The following is a 7,683-nucleotide window of genomic DNA, read 5'->3' as shown; positions in this document are numbered from 1 at the left end:
TATATATATTTTTTAGACTTAAGAAAGTGTTATTTTTACAGACCCTACACAAAACTATTCATGGTGCCTTTTGATAATGTTCTACAGAAGCAGAAACAAGAGCACCCTTCATGCAGGTCCTATAAATCCCAAGCCATTTGGTGCAAACACTAAAACAATCCATTATTCTCTGCCCTTTTACACCCTGTTTCCTTGTAGACTTTCTGCTACCTACACACTTCTGTAATTTATTTATCACTGTTGAGGGTCACACACAGAGCTCTGCATAATGTTTGCTAAATCAGGCATGAAGGAGATCAACAAGGCCCGAGGATAGAAAAAAAAGACCCAGTGTATGATTGTTAAGAGTTGAGAAAACCCAGACATGCAGGATAAGAAGCTGTGGAATCGAAGTTTAAAGCAAGTCCACAAAAGCAGGGATGATTTCTTTGCAAAGCTCCTATTATTGTGCAATTACGTCTTCTGCAGCAGCATCAACCTGACCCTGTTCTTTAGCATCCCTCCCAAAAAAATCAGGTATACATATCTCCCTGGCACACTACACGATAAGGGAAGTTCAGGCACACCTACAATAACCATTAACTGTGTATTTACAATTTACACATATTTATGTAAAGAATATTAAGCACAAATATTTATTCTATCATAGAGGTCAAAATAAATCTACAAAAAAGACTCAAAGGAACAAAGTAACTCGACAAAAAACTCTCCCTACTCCCCTGTCTCTGTCTGAACACTTGGTTCTGCCTAATGAGGTAATTGGCAGCTGCTGGAGTCCCAGTGCTGCATTCTCATGTGTTCAAACTCCGACATAATAAAGTTCCTCGATAACAAATAACGAGTCTTTTTTTCCCCACCTTAGTGCTCTGCAGCTCTCTCACAGGTGCAGAGGTTTGTATTCACACTCGTGTGTTAGAACAACTGTAAAAACAAAAAGGCATTCATGCCAGTTTTGTTCCGACATGTTTCCAGTTGTGAGGCCTGAGTTACGGTGACAACAAATTACAGGGAGTTTCTCAAAATATCTGCAAACAAAAGTGTTTCAACAAGGTTTTCATTAATAGGATGAAAAATAGAGATATGTGTTTTTGTGACTGCTCTAAAATATAAATCAACACTGCGCTAACGAGAAAGTTCTGCATATTGAGCCCACTGTAATCAAATATAAGTCAAATCATAACCTCACTGACAGAGTCATAAGGGGAAAAGTTAGGACTTGATTTCTCTTGCTGCTGGTATAAGAACACACTGTATACTTAACAGCCAAGTTTTCAAAATAACTTTTAAATACAATTAACAAAAGCAGGACATCAATGGACATCTCATACAATCCAACAATATAAATCAAATAAGTGAGGGAACAACCAACTTCACCTTCAGCTTTATTCATTTATCCTATTAAAGCAACCCACACTTTTCTACAAAAATGACAATGAACTCTTAAACTCTCCTCTTTTTTCATTAAAGTTGCAGAGCTACTGTATAAATTAAGTTATTGCTTTTCTGTGGAGGCTGCAGCTGCCTGAAATGCACAAATGCTCACTGACAGTCCTGGATAACTCATTCATCTTCAGGAGTATGTGATTTGTTGAGGCCCTATTGGAAACTAAAAAACTGCAGAGAGTTACAGTACAGAGAGAAAGTACAGCGCACACAATTACAGGTTTGTTATTCACAGCTTACAGCAGCAAAACATGGTGGAATGAGGAAGGACGCAGGTTTAAATGGTTCGTCGGTGCTGATGCTGTGTTTGGGCTGCACTCATTGGGCTGCACTCAATGAATAGACGAAGCGAGGTGGATTCACGCTCAGCTGTGAAAGAACGCCGTTTCTATGACAGATTCATCACGGCACGCTCGGGTGGCACACGGAAAACGAAACCTCCAGGAAACACATTATTTTAACCAAAGGTCTGAAGGACTGAGGCATCACATAAAAGCTGACGCAAATCCTCGGGAGGAGGGGTGACGCCGAGGGCAACAGTCCATTATATCCACATACACTCAGACACACAACTCAATGACACCATTTGCCTCTCTGGCTCCCACTAACCAATGATTACAACCACAGGAACATGTCTGCCAGGTGCATTTTGTTTGGATTATGGAAAGAAAATTAGACCTGGAAATAGTTGACTACTTATTATGTATGGTTACTATGCGGGGGAGGACTGGAACAAGAATGCAGTGAATTTTTCTTTGTCATCTTTCAAGGATATATTTAATGCATATTTTTTTTAGAAATTCCATATTACAATCCATGGTCAAGTGGAAGGAAATTGGGCTTGTAACGAGAGGCACTTTCAACTCGTTCATTTTTAAATCCCATCTACTGTGTTGAAATTGTCCGTTTTATTTTCTCTTAAATTTTTATCTTTAACTTTCTAATTTGTCCGTTTTATTTTTTCTCGACTTTCATGTGTTTGATTTATCTACTTATTTAAGATGTAAAGTGACCTTGAGTGTTTGAAAGGCGCTTACAAACAAAATGTGTTGTTATTGTTCTTATTATTATTAGAATAATATTATCATTATTTAGAACAACAAAACAAGCTTTTATTTAAAGATTGAGCTGACTTTTCCTTTAATTTTCTCAAAATTTCCCCAGTAAAATTGCATCACATGAACAATATTTTGAAATAATGATATGTGTAATTTCCCCCTGTAAAATGTTACATTTAAATGTAGCTAAAATACTTTCAATGGATTCTTACCCACAAATTATGTCCTAAGAAAAGATTATTATAGGCTGTAAGACTGTCTATACTTTGTTTCATATTGAACTAATTTATCCAGGAAAGAAAACTCTGCATTTTGAGAAAGCATTCATGTTTTTGCCGAGAGATACAGGGAATGATGGGAATAACACTTGCGCATGTTGTCAGAGTTACTGACATTCAAAGTCTTTTCAGCTGTTTATAGGAGCTGTTTTCCTTTGGAGAGAGCCAACGTGTTCTGTCTTTACACTGTGATGTGATGCATAGCAGCGACTCCTGAATTACTACTCTAATGTGGACCTTTGTCTATAAACTTTGTCACTTAACTGCCTCCAGCAATACGTCAATAAAATATAACTATGGTTTGATGTAAGCTGTTGGCATAGACCTATGGGCTCATTTTATATAGGAGGTCATTAAATAAATAAAAAAATAATATAAAATTATCACTTCAACTCACCCAAGAAGCATATAATTTGTAATAATTGTTTTCTTAGGCCTCCCATCCCTCTAAGGTTCCCATTCTTCACTTGCATGTTGAAGTTTGCAGACACAGCAGGAGTGACCACTCTAAACTCTTATTTTGACTGAAGGATAAAGTGTTTACGTAACAGTGATGAGTGTGTCTGGGAGCACAGTGATGTCACCGAGGCTCCTGTCGACACCTTTCAGTTGGCGCAGCAAATAATTGACTCATGTGGTTGATGCTACAGAGTTTAAGTGCTTCTGTGTGACCTATGCATCACTCACCAGCCTACACGTTGTTGACAACACAAACGCATGACAGAAGATCCTGCACTGACTGATAAGTCTTCGCTTGGTTTTGTGTCAAAACTGTTTTTCCTCTTTCACTTTGTACAACATATTCAGCACAGTATCTATTCACGCAGCGCAGAGTAGACACAAGGTCTAGCCTTTGAAAATCACATCATGCAGCATCATATTTCCAGCAGAAAGAACATCATGAGCCACTGAAGGGGGTTGCAACATCTAAATGGTAAAACTGCAGCTGACGTTTGTGGTGCAAATATCACTCGCAAATACCCTTTTTCTACAATGACAATAACTTTGTTCTGGCCCTGGTTGTATAAAACAACGGCAATAGTAACGCCTCTGCTGCTCTGAGCCAGAGAGATAACCTCCACAATCCAGTGATAGTCAGCAGTCTAATTATCTTTGCATTCCATGGCTTCACTAGCCACCAGGGAGCCAGAGGCATCAAGAATAGACCCTGCCAGTCTAGGCTTGATTAAGTCTACTGGTTGAATGCAATAGTTTTTTTTTTACAGCAGGAGTGTGTTAGCACATCCATTACATCCGTACTTTGTGGTGCATTATAAAAAAGACAGCGGTGGGCCGCGTGTTTTTGCGCTGTAGAATAAAGGTTTAGGTTCTGCCCTTATTTGATCCCCTGCAACCATCAGCCTCCACCCTGCAGTGAAGGTTTCTGTCTTCAGGTGGCTCACAACATGAGGGGCCCTGACAGAGGAAATGAAAAACTGCACCTCTGAAACAGAGAGCAAGACTGCTTTAACAGGGGGAAGTGAACAATTCTCTCGCTGTGTTTTTATGTAGAAAACTATTATCAGTAAGTCTGTCCTGATCACAACATGCTGACGCACCAGAACCAGATGATCGAGACAGAGCCTTAGCATAAAAGGGATAGTTCAGGATTGTCAAAGTGTGGTCATATGAGACTGGTGGTCTCATGGTAGCCCCCTGTTGGCCCTCTGCACCTAAAATCAATCCATCCATCTGTCTTCTACCACGTTATCCTCCACTGTGCCAATCTCAGCTGACATAGGGTGAAAGGCGAGGTACACCCTGGACAGATCGCCGGTCCATCACATGGACAAATATACTAACAAACAACAAAAAGAGTGTCCAATTTACCTAATCCCCATATTGCATGTTTTTGAACTGTGGGAGGAAACCAGAGACATTTAAGGTACACACACGGGGAGAAAATGCAAACATGCAAACTCCATGCAGAAAGGCCCTTGTTCTGACTGGGTCTTGCTGCAAAGGCAGTGAGCAGATTACAAAGTTTCCAGTGAGAAAAGGATGAAATACAGTACAGTGGTGGTCATTTTCTTAAGACTTAAGAAGCAGCCGTGTGTGTAAAGAGTGTGTGTGTGTGTGTGTGTGTGTCGCACTGAAAACATGTTTGTGTGGTCAGCCTGTGGTCTTCCTTTTCACCCCGTGTCACCGGTTTGAGACAAGCTGGAAACAAAAGAGGTCAGAAGAAAAAGAAAAGGAAAACACCATGGAGCTCTAGTCTTTCCTATTTTCTATCTTTTGTTTCGGTCCCTTGTTCAAACTCATAAAGATGAAATAAAGGTTAAGTAATAGTTAAGATTGCCCAGAGACTTTCAGAAGTGACAGCTCTGCTCTGCATCTTAGCGGAAATGATGAATTAAGTAGACAAATAAGAAAATTTGTGCACGTTCACCCACATGTTGGATACCTGTGTCATTTGAGCAAACATATACAATTATAAACACATGGTATATGCTTGTGTTTGACTGAGTGGATTAATTGGAAGAACAATGTGAAAAACAATATCATTTGTTGAAATGAGTATAGATTTAAATCCCCTGAATGCATTTTTAGGCTTTTAGAATATTTGGCCTTGTATGCTCCTTCACAACAGGATGTTTACTTACATTACTGTAAAGCAGCCCTCTTTAAGCTGAGTGCTCATGGGTTGTGTTTATGTTTTTACAGCTATAGTGTTTTGAATTGATAGATGAACAACTGCTTCGATTCAAAATGTGCACTTGCAATGTACTCCTATAATGCTGTCGCTTTCATAGATGTATTATTATGGACAGCCCTTGAGAGCGAGGCAAGGTCTCGGTTTTAAATGCAGGAGTTTCTTGAAGATAAAACCGTTTAAAGTGATCTATACCATTCAATTTTTGTCATGCACAGCGCAGAAAAGCCTAACTGAGCGGAAGTAGCAAACAGAAGCCTCCGGAGTCTGTGAATCATCATGGATAACTTATGTGCAGAGGTCACACCACAGATGCACGAAGAAACAATGATTCAAAGGGTGACAACATTTCATCAGGGGGACATTACATTAAAGGTGACATGATATTTCATTGAGCTGATTTTCCCTGAAGAAGCTTCAAAGTCAGAATACTGCCTGTGTTTGGAGTTATTGACGAAGAGCAACATTAGAGGGATGTATTATAATAAATATCTGCTGCCATTAAATGAAGCTGTCAGCATCCGGCATGAATGACCCTGACACACCTCACTGACTGGTTATTTCTCAATTGCAGCGCTGGGTCAGAAAATGTCAGAGCCTTGATTTCAACACAACTCTTCCATCTAATGAGACAAAGCTACAGCTCTCACACGCAGGAGAAAAGCATGGATATGCTACAACAACTGGGTGTGACTCAGTCTCTAAACAACACAAGAGAGACGCGTCAATGTATGAAGTCCATCTTGATGCCTGCTGCATTGCATCGATATCTTCGCCGAACAGCGCTCGGTGCCGCAGGGTATATACGGCGTAATCCTCGAACAAAGTCAAATCATCTGCTTCATAATGGAGCTGCCAAAACATGTCAACACAGTGGCCCAATTTTTATCTCAGTATTGCCTGTGGATCATTAGCTGCAATCACTCTGCCAAACTTGGAGAGCAGTTTGAATGGCTGCAGAAAAAACTTTTTGCATTTTCATCTTTACCTGAAAACTCCTCTCAGACGTTTCGTACTGAGGGGAGGAAAAAAAAAAAAAGAAATCAAGTTTTGTTTCTCACTTTTCTGAGTATGCCATTCCGTGTTTGAAGGCACAGTGAGGTGCAAACAATAATATGTCACACATGCTGGTTGTTAATGTTGTTTTGCCAGAGGGTTTGGTCGACACATTAGCAATACAATCAATATCTGTTAAGTTGCTCATGATGACAGCTCATAGAATTATCACGGATGCAGTTTCCCATGGCTCTGTGCTGCTTGTGCTATAATCGCAAGTCATTGTTTTGGTCTGGAGAGATAATGAATTCATTCACTTCCACTAGTCTCATCACCCAAGTCGTCTCTAAATGTTTTCAATACAGAAAAAAGCTCAGATAATAAAACTGCACATTTCCTTCCCAGCTTGAAATTCCAACAAGACAAAGTTAACAAGCTCCAAGAAGTGATTTATATTGTTCAGGTTTACAGACACAGTTTGTAATCAATGTGACCGCTGTCAGTGATGTAATTGGCCAAAAAACTGTCAGCATCCTATTGAACAGTTTTTTATCATAAACATAATCATTTTCACAACCTCTTGTTACAAAATTGATATTCCCTTCTCCTCTGATAAACCACAACTCTTAGAGTAACATGAGAAACAGATGAAAGTGACTCTGTGGAAATGTTTCAACAACAAAACCTGATTCGGATTGTATTTTATATATTATGTGGAAGTGCTGCATCTATTATTTTCATAATCAATTAATCCATCAGTTTTTTTTAATCCATCAATTCATCTACTTTCTACAGTAGATGAATTGATTAGACACAACTAAACTGTGTTCTGCATTTCTTATGCTCCATGAGGAACATATTTTGGATACAAAATGATATTGTAATCTACAGATGTTTTAACCACTTCTGGTGGTGACAGGTAACACAAAAAATAAATACAATCCAGAAAATAATCCATGATTAGATTTCAAGATGAAAATGCACCTGATTATGGGTGCAAAAAAAAAAAAAGATCCAAGCATCTTCATTAAAACACACCAGAATAAATGTCATGACATTCAGCCTCAAGTCTGTGGATTTGCAGACATCTTACTAAATTTCATGCCACCACCAAGTCGTCCACTTCATTGTGAACCACGTCCCTCTGCAGGCAATGTGCACATTTAAATATTGATTCTATTGACACGTCAATAAAAAAAATACTATACTGTGTGTGTATAGAGGATAAAGATACTGGAATATGTTAGTCTATATA

Source organism: Solea senegalensis, linkage group LG15 (assembly GCF_019176455.1).
Source record: "Solea senegalensis isolate Sse05_10M linkage group LG15, IFAPA_SoseM_1, whole genome shotgun sequence".
Lineage (NCBI taxonomy): Eukaryota > Metazoa > Chordata > Actinopteri > Pleuronectiformes > Soleidae > Solea > Solea senegalensis.
The sequence above is the reverse complement of the archived record's forward strand: the minus strand, read 5'-3'. Positions refer to the sequence as shown.